The 14,137-nt window shown below is 41.1% G+C and overlaps 1 protein-coding gene across 1 annotated transcript in view; it reads right to left on the bottom strand.

Annotated features, from left to right (window-relative positions):
• FANCC (FA complementation group C) overlaps nucleotides 1–11,570 on the bottom strand; it is a 265,605-nt gene extending 254,035 nt beyond the window's left edge. Inside the window, exon 1 of the mRNA XM_029920949.1 lies at nucleotides 11,495–11,570. The gene's annotated coding sequence lies outside the window, so the exon portion shown is untranslated. The remainder of the gene's footprint in view (nucleotides 1–11,494) is intronic.
• Nucleotides 11,571–14,137: the final 2,567 nt, after the last annotated feature.

The following is a 14,137-nucleotide window of genomic DNA, read 5'->3' as shown; positions in this document are numbered from 1 at the left end:
TAATGCTACATAATATACTTTGGTGGTAAAGTTCTACGTTGATGTGAATTATTGTTCTTAACAGTAAAATAGGCAAATCTTTCTTTGGACCTCTCTTGACTATGCCTGTCCTAATAAGATTTAATTTGTGGAAGAGGAAAAGGATGTTCATTACTTGCTACTTTAAACCTTTAAAAATCTTCAGATGGCCTTTATAAAGTGTGCTTTATGGGCTGGAAAAATCAGAGAGAAGCTGACAGATGTATCTGTACTTTGGTAGAGTGGAGTAGGAGGAAGTTTAGATTCTACACAGCTGGTGGTAGCCTTGGAAAGGGAAATGGGATGCATAGGTCCACGGACAGGTGAAGCGAAAGGGAAAGGGGAACTTAGGAATGGGCTTTAGACTTCAGCATTTCTGAGCTGCCTCTAAGAGAAGGCTATTATAGGCTGAATTGTGTCTGCCCCAAATTCACATATTGAAGTGCTAACCCCCAGTATCTCAGAATGTGACTGTGTTTGGGGATAGGGTCTTTGAAAAGGTGATTAAGTCAGCATGAAGTCCTTAGCATGGGCTCTAACCTAATATGACTAGTGTTCGTATAAGAGGAGGAAATTTGGACATAGACATGCACCAAAGGAAAACCATGTAAAGTCCCAGGAAGAAAATGGTCATCCACAAGCCAACGAGGGGTGCCTCAGAAGAAACAGACACTGCTTTGATCACCTCGATCACCTTGATCTTGATCGCCTTGATCTTGAGCTTCCAAAACTGTGAGAAAACAAATTTCTGTTGTTTAAGTCCCCCAGTGTGTGGCATTTTGATATGACAGCCCTCACAGACTGATCTAGAAGGCTTGAGAAGACATGGTTCCCTGTCTCCGGTTGCATGAACCTGCTGCCCTCTCAGGAGTTGGTCATCACCAAATGTATAGAGTTGGCCGTGTGTATACATCATCAAATGTAGAGTGTGGAAGGTGCTTCTAATACTTTACATTGTAAGAATAAAATGATTTTTTCCTCTGAAACACCACCCCCTGCACATGGCATTTAGTTTTATAGGTCAGTAAGGACAGTGTGGTGTTTTAGGTACATTATGAAGACACTAGGGGGTGACGAACTACATTCTGCTGCCCAAAACTGCTCCATTGCCTATTTTTATAAATAAAGTTTTATTGGAATACAGTAAAAAAAAGAAGGTAACATCCATTTGCTATAACTCCAAATCAAAAAGTGATATAAAGTCTCTTTTAAAAATTTCAATTGCTCAGGGGCACCTGGGTGGTTCAATTGGTTGTTTGCCTTCAGCTCAGGTCATGATCTCACAGTTTGTGGGTTCAAGTCCCACATCAGGCTCTCTGCTATACGCAGAACCCACTTTGGATCCTGTCTCCCCCTCTCTCTCTGCCCCTCCCCCACTTACATGTGTATGCACGTGTGCTCTTTCTCAAAAATGAATAAAACTTAAAGAAAATAACAATTTGTTCAAACTCGTTTGATACTTAGGATATCTAATCTTACAACAAAGATTGTATCTAGATCCAGATAGGCTTCATGGCATCCTAAACTTCTCAAAGCCCAAAACGAATGTCCCCTGTGAGGTTTTCTCACTTTGGCAGGATATTGTTACAGCTGGACCCCAAACTTTTCCCTTATGGCCTAAACTTAACAGACCTTGTTAAAAACTTCTTAAGTGATGAAGATTCAGACATGACTTTTCAAATCCTAAAAGATCTGGTTTAGAACAATCCCCCCCGCCCCCCGCATGCCCTTGGACATCCCAATTATCAACTCCCTTTCGTTTTTGTATATGAAAAAGGGAATGCCCTTGAGGTACTCACCCAAAAGCATGGAGAATACCACTAACCCACAGGATATTACAGACAGCTAGATCCCATGGCCAAAGATACTTCCCTTATAGCTGTACCTGCTACTGCCCCTCCTGTAAAGGCCACTGAAAGAATGATCATTGGATCCCCTTTGACCATCTTTGTGTCACACACTGTGAAAGCTTTCTTAACTCTCATAATACTCAGTATCTTTCATTAAGTCATTTCACTTCCTCTGATATTGCCCTGTTATGTCATTCTCGCCTGCTGTAATAACCTTAACCTGCTACTTTTCTCCCCTCCTCTACCGATGAAACACTGACAACTGCTAAATACTGCCAGATCACCTTCTGACCCATGTGATTATTTACAAAAACTTCAGATAATGTTGATTTTTCATGGCTCACTGATGGTTCATATCGGAAAGATGAAAATAGTAAATATTGTGCTGGATATGCAGTATCAACCTCTGAGATAACTGAGGCAGCACCTTTGCTTTTGGTTACTTCAGCCCAATAGGCCAAATTATATGCTGTCTTACAGGCCTGTATCCTAGCCAAGGGCAAAATTGGAACATTTGGACTGACAGCCTACATGCCTTTGGAGTGGCTCATGATTTTGGAATGTTACATAAACAACATGGCTTTTTTTTTTTTTTTTACCTCCAGCAGAGATAAAATTAAAAACGGCCCTTACTTTCAGTAATTTCTGGATGTATATTCTTACCTGCTGCTTTGGCTATTATTAAGGTCCAGGGGCATTCTAAGCTTGACTCTCTGGAAGATAGAGGAAATTGTCTCACTGACATTTCTACAAAAAATACTGCCTTCAAAAGGTCCAAAAGTCAAACCTCTGTTATGGTCCAAAGGAACTCACCTTCAGATGGTAGCCTGGAGAAATTGACTAGAGATACCCAACATTCTCCACCAGAAAAGGAAAAACAACATTGACAATTAAATGGTTGCTGGTATGATAAAAAGAGAAACATGTTCAGGACCAAATAAAAACCCAGTCCCACCAGAAATTCTCGAACTCACTTTTTATTCTTTTAATTAAAGTGCAATTAACATAGTGTTTTATTAGTTTCCGTTGTAAAATATGATTCAACACTTCTATACATTATTAAGTATTTATCAAAAGAAGTTTACTCTTTTTTAAATGTTTATTTTTGAGACAGAGCACAAGTGGGGAAGGTGCCGAGAGAGAGAGAGCAGGACCAAGGATCACTGACAGCAGTGAGTCCAACGTAGGGCTAGAACTCAAAAACTGCAAGATCATGATCTAGGCTGAAGTCCAACACTCAACCAACTGAACCACCCAAGTGCCCCAAGATACGTGTGTGTGTGTGTGTGTGTGTGTGTGTGTGTGTGTACATATATCTACAAACACAAACACATCTTCATTCATTCATCTATCAGTGAACACAGGCTGCTTCCATTATCTTGGCTGTTGTAAATAATGCTGCAATAAACACTGGGCGCATATATCTTTTCAAATTAGCATTCTCATTTTCTTTAGGTAAACAGCAGTCATGGGGTTACTGGGTCATGTGATAATTCTATTCTTAATATTTTGAGGAAACTCCATTCAGTTTTCCACAATGATTACCTAGTCTACATTCCCACCAACACTGCGCTAAAGTTCCTTTTTCTCCACATCCTCATCAACACTTATTATTTCTTGTCTTTTTTATTTCAGGCATTCTGACAGGTAGGAGGTGATATTACATGGTGGTTGTGACTTGCATTTCATTGATGGTTGAGCATCCTTTCATGTATCTGTTGGCCAGCTGTCAGTCTTCTTTGGAGGAATGTCTATTCAAGTCCTCTGCTCATTTTTTTATTGGTTTATTTTTGGTATTGAGTTATGTAAGTTCTGTATATATTTTGGATATTAACTATTTATTGGATATGCCATTTGAAAATATCTTCGCCCATTCACTAGGGTGCCTTTTAGTTTTGCTGATCCTTTCCTTCACTGTACAAAACCTTTTCATTTTGATGTAGTCCCAATAGTTTATTTTTGTTTTTGTTTCTCTTGCCTCAGGAAACATATCTAGGAAAATGTTTCTATGGCCAATGTCAAAGAAATTACTGCCTATTTTCTTCTAGGAATTTTATGGTTTCAGGTCTCACATTTAGCTCTCTAATCCATTTTGATGGGTTTTTTTTTAATGTTTATTTATTTTGAGAGAGACTGCACATGTGCAGGAACACACAAGCAGTGGAGGCGCAGAAAGAGAGGCAGAGAGAGAATCCCAAGCAGGCTCCAAAAGGACAGCACACAAACATGGGGCTCAGATCTCACAACCCAGAGACCATGACCTGAGCCCAAATCAAGAGTCAGACACTTAAACCACTGAGCCACCCAGGTGTCCTCATTTTGAGTGTGGTTTTTTTTTTTTTAATTTTTTTTAATGTTGATTTATTTTTAACAGAGAGACAGACAGAATGCGAAGCAGGCTTCAGGCTCTGAGTTGTCAGCACATAGCTCAATGCAGGGCTCGAACTCACAATCCATGAGATCATGACGTGAGCCAAAGTCAGATCCTTAACCGACTGAGCCACCCAAATGCCCGAGTTTATTTCTCATTGGTACATGGATAAAATGATAAGGTTTCTGAATTAAGACTAGTGGGGAAATATTAACAAAGCCACAAAAAGTGCCTACTCTGATTTCCCAACCTGCCCAAAATACAATCCAGGGAAACCTGTCCTCACTGCACCTGAGTACTTTAAATTGCCTAATGGACCATTTGAGGTTGTGAAAATAAACGTTATTCAGCTACCCCTATCTCATGGATACAAATATGTCTTGGCAATGATTCATGTCTTCTCACTGAGTCAAAGCCTTTCCATGTAGATAGGCTACTTGCCTCTTCTGTAGCTAAAATCCTGCTTGGGGGGTGGAGGTGGAATCATACCAACCTGAGGAAACCCTCTTGAACTCTATAGTGACCAAGGAACTCATTTTATTGGTGAAATATGGTGAGTCTGTGCTGTATGACCAGTTCTGCAGCATTTTCATTGGTATTTATCATCCTTCACATCCTTCACTCATCTTTGGTCTTCAAGACTAGCTGAACAAACCAATAGCACTATCAAAACTCAACTGGCAACACTTGTTGAAAACACCCTGGCCAAAGAACTGCCTTGGTCCATCCTAATCTCAGATCTACCCACTTTGGAACCCACAAGGTCACACCTTTGATATAATCATTGAGTGCCCCAGGCATCCAGCTTCAATATTTTTTGGCCTAGTAAAAGGTATATTTCAGGGGCGCCTGGGTGACTCAGTCAGTTAAGCATCCGACTCTTGGTTTTGGCTCAGGTCATGATCTTGTGGTTCATGGGCTGGAGCCCCAGATCTGGGCTCCATACAGAGAGTGCAGAGCCTGCTTGGGATTCTCATTCTCTCCCTCTCTCTCTCTCTGCCCCTCTCCTGCCCATTCTCTCTCTCCCTCCCTCTCAAAATAAATAAACTTAAAAACAAAAAAAAAGGTTTATTTCAGTATTGCAAAGGTCTCATTACATCCCTTGAAAGTAACCATGCACTAATAGGGCAATCTCTTCACAGCACATTCCCAAGAAATGAAGACCACAAGCACCACACCCTGTAACCCGAAAATTTCATCCACTAGAAAGGACATCTCCAAAAACTCTCTTCAACCACAATGAAAAGCATATTCCTGACCAATTCTTGTGCCACCAAAACTACACAGAGTTGACACCTGGACCCATGTGTCTCATCTAAAGGAGGCCCCAAACACTGACTGAACCTGCACACCAAATGAGGACCTAAAGATTTCTAAGAACTGAATCAAACAATAGCTGAAGAAGGGTTTTCCCAAGATGATGAGATTATCTGTATATTCTCCCCTTTCTGCTTTTTCTCAATTTATTTTCTGCTTTTCTATGCTGGAGAGAAAAATGACCTTGTTTGCATTTCGTAGAGGTCACTTTTAGACAACAGACTTAACAACGGAAACTTGATTAAGGCAAAAGGGCCCACAGCAACCACCTGGCTGAATGCAGACAGGCCCATTAGGCCATCATAATATCCATAAGTCCCAACTGACCAATGGGCTACTTACAACCAGGCACAGGTATTAAAATAGAGAAAACTCCATCTCCTAATAACTCCTCACCATTCTCCTTTAAAAAGAGCCTACATCCACTACTTCACAGCAGACAGTCTACCCTTTGCTATCGTACCTGACCGATTCTCCCTTGCAATGTATTCAATAAAGATCTCCTTTGTTCTGCCTCAGGTGAATCCTTCCACCACCTATACATCCAGCTTCCACATTATCGGGTAGCCTCACATTTTAAGGGCCCCCATCCGATCAGGTGAGACACCAGAAATTTCCCAATCCCTGGCAAAAGGTGAAAACATTTGTTAGATCTGTCCTCAGAAACCCTGATCTGTCCATGACAGCTGTGAACCTTCAGGCTTCCCTGTAGCAAACTTCTCCCTCATCTCCAATGCTACTACCCCTTGGGAAATTTCTGAGTCAAACTTCTAAAACCAGGTTTTCCTGTACCTTGCTTTGACCTGTCCTCTGTCATAACTCTCAATGCAACAAATCATACCCATTCCACTTACACAGTTCCTCATTCTCACTACTACCTTAGGTCTACCTGCTGTAGCAAAATTAACTCCTCTGTATGGCCTTCAAGAACCAAGTCCACAAAACAAGATGGTTTCTCCCTAGTTATTCCCTAAACACCCTTGGCCCAAAAGGGCCAACTGAATAATCCCAATAAACACCATTATTAATGATCTAACTCCAGCAGGATTATTATGTGCACTACCTGGTTTTATCTTTGTCTGTGGTGAATCACTGGGCCAGTGAATATTTAGACCACTCGGGGATTGACTGTAAGACAAGGCATACTAGGAGTTCTAACAGTCCCCAGGGACAACCACAATAAATCTGGAGTCTTTCGCTGGTTTTCCCCATTAAAACTTCATCACCACATTAAAAGATAATTCCCAGGAGGTATATGTGACTCTGGATTTGCCCCCAACAGAACGCCACTTACCCTTTTGTGGACTTTCATGACCAAGAACAAATGATTAGAAAGCTCCCTATGGAACTGGGAACACGCCAACCCAAGCCCTAAGGCAACGGCAGCCCAACAACAATCGCTTAATTCACAGGCTAAAGTGCAAGCATACCTCATTTACTTGTGCTTCACTTTATTATGCTTCACAGATACTATATTTTTTTATTACAAACTGAAGGTTTGTGGCTACCTGGTGTCAAACAAGTCTATCAGTGCCATTTTTCCACCAGCATAAGCTCATTTAGTGTCTCTGTGTCACATTTTAGTAATATGCTACTTCAAGCTTTTTCATTACTATATTTGTTACAGTGATCTGTGATCAGCAATTACAACTTGCTGAAAGCTCAGATGGTTAGCGTGTTTTTAGCAATAAAGTATTTTTTAATTAAGATATGTAATTTTTTTAGACATAATGCTATTGCACACTTAATAGACTATAGTACAATATAAATATAACTTTTATATGCACTGGGAAACCAAAACATCCCTGACTCACTTGACTGCAATATTTATTTTGCTATAACATTCACTTTATTGCAGTGTTCTGGAACTGAACCCACAACATATTCGAGATATGCATATATCCTTTGATTACCTACTTGCTGAACAAGGATACATTTAAACAATGGCAAATACCACCTGTTGCACATGGCAAATCCTCCGAAGTAGAAACCCAATCACATAAAATTAGGGAACAAGCACAGTGACTACAATAAATTCCACCGGAAGATCTAGGGTCCTTTGCCTCTCTAAAAGAGTTGGTCGCTTTTAGGTTTGGGCACCTGGTTTAGGACTATTATATAAACTGGTATTATTCTGCTCATTCTATTTTGTATAATCATTTTTAAGCTTTGTACCTGTTGCCCATCAAACCTTTGTAAAAATGACATACCCAACAGGGTGATGCCTCCTGACCACTTCAAGATTATCACCAATGTTTATAACCTTGAATGGATACAGATTTTGGATGCGAAAATACCTGAGAGTTCCCTCTCCCACTGTTTCTTGTTAACTCAAATGTGGCTTCAATTGGTTTCCAATCTGTGTACCTCCCTCTGATGTGGGACATGACATCCAGGAAAGGTCCTTCCTGGCCCTCAAAGACAAAAACAATTCTAACAAGGAACATACGACCCAACTCTTGGTCAATAATTCTAAGAAAGGTGTGAAAATATGTTAAGGAACCTTAACTAAAAATCGGAATTTGGAAAACATGAAGAGATGACCAACACACAGATCACTTATCCTAGCTTGCATAGTCCAGCAGGAAGAAGGATGGTTTCTTTCCTGCACAGCAACAGCAAGCTGCCCTCACCTACGACCAATGAGAAGCCACAACCACTTCAAATTCTCATTTTCTTCCAATGAACAGACCCTCCCAAACTTCCTCCTTTCCTCTATAAAAGGACACTCTCCTCCTTTGTTCTCAGGACTTGCCTATGGTTCACCATAGTTTTCTTGTCCAGAATTGTAATTCCTCTGCTGTTCCTGAATAAACTTGATTTTGCTGCCTGACCTAGAAGTTGCTAACAGTACATGAAAATAGTCAGCATCATTTGCCAAAAGGGAAATGCAAATTAAAACACAGTGAAATACTACTTTCACACTCACTAGGATGGCTACTTACAGAGGACACAATTAACAAATGAAGTTGTAGAAAAATTAAAACCCCCATATACTGCTGGTGGGAATATGATATAGCCACACTGGAAAAGTCTGACACTTTCTTAAAAAGTTAAACATAAACTTACTATACAACTCAGCAATGCCACTCATAAGTATCTAAAAAAAAAAAAAAAGCATACAAAGACTTGGATATGAATGCTCACAGCAGCATTATTCATAATAACCAAAAAGTAGAAGCAACTCAAGTGTCCACCAACTATTAAACAGATAAACGAAATGTGGTATATCCATACAATGGGGTATTACTCAGCAATAACAGCAACAAACTATTGATACATGCTACAAAATGGATGAATCTCAAAAAACATGTTAAATAAAAGAAGCCTGAGATAAGTCAGCACTTATTTTATGAATCTATTTATACGAAATGCCCAAAAAGGCTAATCTATAGAGACAAGAAAGCAAATCAACGGTTGCCTAAGGCTGAAAGCCAGAGATAGATTGACTATGAACTTGCTTGTGCAAAGCTGAGCGGGTAATGCAAATGTTCTAAAAATGAATTGTACTAATCACTGCACAATTCCAAAGATCTACTAAATTTTCTAAAAACCACTTAATTCTTTAGAAAACAGTATACAGAGTATATAGTTTCAAAAGGGTATTTCATAATAAAACTCTGCCTTCCTAAAACTAGAAAAAGGTGCCAAGATTATAGATTTTCCTGTATCATTGATCTTAACAGAAAAATTTCTACACATCCAGTAGAGCTTTTGAAGAGCCTAAGAGTATGGACCAGATAACTTTGCAAGATCTCTTTCAGAGTACATAAAATAAAAATAATTGATATTTAGTAGAAAATAAAATGCTCAAGATTTGTAGTGTTATCTAACTTTTATGATGAATTTTTCAGGTTTTTTTCCTAATTTCTACTACATTTTTATTAAAACACTGCAAACTCAATGTACTTCTTCCACAGGCATTCTTCAAATTAAAGTCAGTCATTCAGGGGTGGTTGGGTGGCTCAGTCAGTTAAGCATCCTGCTCTAGGTCTCAGCTCACATGATCTCAGGGTTCATGAGTTCAAGCCCACCTTAAGCTCCACGCCAATGCTTGGGATCCTATCTGTCCCTTCCCTACTCACACTCTTTTTCTCAAAACAAATAAAATTGAAAAAAAAAGTCAGTCAGTAAGGATCCACCAACAAGAACGGAGAATATACATACCGGAGCCTAAAATTTTTTAAGTCCACTTGGTACTGCTTTCCCGCCTGATTCAAGGCTCCCCCACTACCAACTTGGAACTGCCACACCACGTGAGAGTTCTCTGGTAATCAGTCCAACCTTCTACTGGCCAGGCTGGCCTCTCTGTGGCCGGTTTTCATAAATACAAAACTTGCATAACTGTTACTGGAACTACTTGCTGAAATATGGAACTGGTTTAAAATACCACTTATTTTAAAATGAACATGCAGTTTCACATACATGCAGCAACACATCTTCCACACCCAGCCAATCAATCAAGTTAATGCTTTTTATCAGAGAACAAAAAATTCCAATACGGAGTTTGCATTTCTTTTCTGGACTCCTGGTAAAAGTTTTTTAAAAACATTTAAAAAATCAAGGACTGAATAATGAAAAAATGAATTAAAGTGTAATATACACTCAAGTATGATCAGTCCAATTCGAAAGAAGCAGGACCTAACTTTTAGAGGAAAAGGCAAATTCTGTTTTGATGTAGTCTTTTTTGTATACACATATGAATGCTTATTTCCATGCGGATCTGGCACAGCCCATTATTTTGAAACATCAATCTGATTTAAATTTAATGGATAAAGTCACAATGAACATGTTTTCTATATAAGTTTATGTAATAAATGACCCCAACACATGGTACGAATTCTACCATTTGTAACAACCTCTCCTCCCCTCTTGAAGGGAACAATGAGAAAAGGTTCTGAGCTGCACATCACTAAGGGTGAGTGACATCCATAAATAGCTGAGGTTGGGTGGCCCAAAAGTGCCCTGCTCATGTGATAAATGGTAAGTCAGTCATATTACAGTTAAGATGCACTAAATGGGACGCAAGTTATAATGAAAGCTGGAGCACGAGAGCTTTCCAGCAGTTTCAGATTAGGATAAAAGCACTGGCACATAAGAGGTCCTTGCTGAAAAATTTCTCGGCTTCTTTCAAACTTCTGGTCCCAAATTTGTCATGTTTCAAAAACTCCTAATCTCTTCCCCTTCCAAACCTTTAGCCCATACACGATGATCACAAAGGGTGCACGGTTGTAAAAGCGCCTACGTAAATACTGAAAAGCAAGACCACAAACAACAATCCCCAAAAATCTCAGGCTTTGGACGTTATCTGGCCTGGCGGCCAAAGAAGAAAGTTGCAAGGAGACAATCATCCATCTGAACCTTCCAGCCCTTGGGCGATAAAAGACCTGGAAGGCGAGAACGGTAACAGGCTCGCCCTCATCCAGCGCCCTAGAGGCAGGGCGACGAAGAGCCAGCGGCCAGCTGTAGAGGGTGATAGGTAGAAGAGGCAAGCTTTTCACAGATCCCACGGATCCGGGGGGAAGAAATTCACCTTTACTCCTCTCCTTTTAAGTAGACACAGCTCCCAGCACTCAAAGAGCAAAAAGAACCAAAGCGCCAATTTCCAGCTCTCACCGTTCCGGGGGCTCCCTTAGGCATGAGCCCTCCGTCAGCCCCACCCCCAGGCTGGCCCACCATCTGGTCACGCCCCCTGCACGGCGCTCCGCCCCTCTGCGGGCTGGCGCCAACTCAAGCCCTACCCATCTCCCCTCCTCAGTCCCAGCACACAGCCGGGGTTCAGCTCACCCACCTAGATGCGCGAGGCGCAGCGAACGTTCTCGCGAGTCTTCCCTCCCTCCCCTCTCCCTATCTTACCCCCACCCTGCGGCTGACGTGAGTCGGCCAGACCCCCGAGGGAGCAGGGGTTTACGTTCTTGTTTTGCGGCCTCTCGCTTACCGGGTGGTCTGCGCCAGCTAGAGCTGCTTCAACAGTTTGGACAATGGCAGAAAGGACGCCTCCGCCCGGGTTCTGTGGCTTGCAAGTTTGGCTTTGCCCCGTACTGGTTTTTTGTTTTGTTTGACTTTTTTGGAATTTTCCCGCGGTCGCTCGGCAGTGGAGCCGCGCGCGCTCTTCCCCGCAGTGCACTCTGGGACCTGGCGAGCGGCGACGCGCGCCCCCGCGGCATCGCGGGAAAATTGCAAAGAATCTCGCGCTCGTGGGGGCGGGGCGGGGCGGGGGCCAGATGGGGCTCGGCCGGAAATTTGCCTGGCCGGCGCGCTTCAGGACCTGTCGGCGAAGCGGTGGCTGCGTTAGCATTCCTGGGAGCGTTGCTGGGGTCACGGTCGAGAGCGAGACGGCAGGAAAGATGCGGGGAGGAAAAATCTGGGGTTTTTGATCAGCTTGCTGTCCAGGTATTGCCAGATTCAGTCCAAAATGCAGAGGAGGTAAAATGGGAATCGGTTTTTTAAACGATAAACTGAGTCTTTGTCGAGGGGTAAAACCTCTAAACCAGGGCTAGAATACGGTTTTCTAGCTGTGGTCCTACAGAAATAAGGAATCTTTTGGGGGTTAATCCTCCCTATCCCCTCCCAGTCAATTCCATAAAGTGTGATTTGGTTTCAAGATTAATTCAAGGAAACCACTTAAAAGCATTTTTGGTACACTTCCATTCATGTTAATGTTACCCTGTCTTAGTGAATTTTTTATTTGTTTAACTTAGTGCATGTGTGATGCCCAGAATTAGGGAGTCCCCCAGAAATGAACCACCAGAGTCCAGAGTCAAAGCCAAAAAGCAAGGGTCGTTTATTGCAGGTTCGAACCCGGGCCTCTGCTCACTCCAAGCTGGTGGAATGGAGAGAGCCAGAGAGCCCCGAACAAAGGTGGGGTAGGACTTTTATGAGTTTGGGAAGGGGGAGTTACAGGATATTGTGACATAGGTACAGTGATCCAATTATTATTACACAATATTATTGACAGAAGGTTTGTCCAATTACAACATTTAGAGTGTTAACCAATCATAGAGTAGACCCAGGACCCTCACGTAGGGTGTAACTAGCCTTAGGCAATAACTGATTACCTATAGCTTCTATTTCTAGGCCTGCCCTTAGGAATGTTAAGGGTATTACAAGGCTGGTCTCTCTTGCCTCAGGCAATGTGTAACCGCCTAATAGTTCTGGAGAGACTGACTTTTAGACCTAGTTTAGAGGGGAGACTTAAAGCCTGTCATGGCGTCTGCTAGGTTCAGACTTGTGTTCTTACACATGGAGGCTTTTCATAGGTGTTTAAATTGTAAAAAGAAATAATCAAAGGAACCTAATCTTAAGCTTTAGATTTTTAAAATCAGTGCCTTATAATCTTAAAACTACAATTTAGTGGATGCTTTCAAAACAGCTTACTGCAAAGCAGTGTATGCATGTAATGAAATTATTCAAGCACTTCCAGCCTCCTATGATGAAGGAATACCCATTTTACCTAAGAATAAATTAAATACAGGGATTAGGTAATTTGTCAAGCTTACACAAGTTGTAGGCTCTTGGTAGTGATGTGGGAAACAAAGGCAGAAGGAAATGGTAGATAAAATTAAATTTCCTTATACCCTGCTGCTCTTTGACAAATTCTTGAAGGAGGCAGAGCAAAAAATTTCTCCAGGAACTCCCTACTGTCTTAATGCTTTGCTAGAGAGAAAAACAACCTTTGCTTAAAAATAACTAGGCCTCCAGTGATCTGAGAGTCTTCTTTAGCATATGAAAATCTCATTGGAAACTTCCTCTTGACTTTACTTCCCCCAACTCCCTAGTATATAATCAGTCTCCACTGGGCCCAGGGCAGCTATTCCTGCTCAAGGTCTTGTCCCTGTGCTTTAATAAAATAATTATTTTTGCACCCAAGAATTCTCAAGAATTCCTTCTTGGCTGTCGGCTCCAGACCCCATGAACCCGACTATCAGCCCAAAAACCTCATCAGTAGCAGTAATCTTTTTTTTTTTTTTTTAAATAAAAGGCGATACAAAAGGAACCCAATTGAGAATATGAGACAAAATTGGCAGGATCTGCAGCTGTATTAAGGAATTCATTCTTGAAAATATACCCTTCCTGCTAAAGAGGCCTGTATGATACTGATGTGCATAGTTCTTTGTGGGTAAATCCAAAGCAGAGCCTGTGTTAGAAAGATACATGCTTGAGTGACACTTAATCCTGGTACCTTGACCATAAGAAGAAAGTCATTGTGTTTGTGGTGACAAATTTGAGCAAGTTAATGTTTAAAGACTTGCTTCTACTGGTAAAGGAAACAGGCCGTTTATTTCTTAGGAGAAAATATCTATTGTGGTACTCAGGTCCTTTTACATATTTGCCGAAAAACCTTTCCTAGTATTTGTAGTATTAATAATTGAGGTCTTGCCATATTGCAGTTATATGTAGTTTTGATTCAGTGGTTAATAAAGCATTGCTAGGCTAATTCAACTTTACAGTAGATGAAAGGATGTCGTGTTTAGGCCTACTTTAGACCTAAATTGGTAACATGTATAGTATAAATATATAAATGTAAATTTATGGAGCTTTATAAATACTCATTTTATCTGGCATCCATATGTATGGAACT

This window comes from Suricata suricatta, chromosome 13 (assembly GCF_006229205.1).
Source record: "Suricata suricatta isolate VVHF042 chromosome 13, meerkat_22Aug2017_6uvM2_HiC, whole genome shotgun sequence".
Lineage (NCBI taxonomy): Eukaryota > Metazoa > Chordata > Mammalia > Carnivora > Herpestidae > Suricata > Suricata suricatta.
The sequence above is the reverse complement of the archived record's forward strand: the minus strand, read 5'-3'. Positions and strand labels throughout refer to the sequence as shown.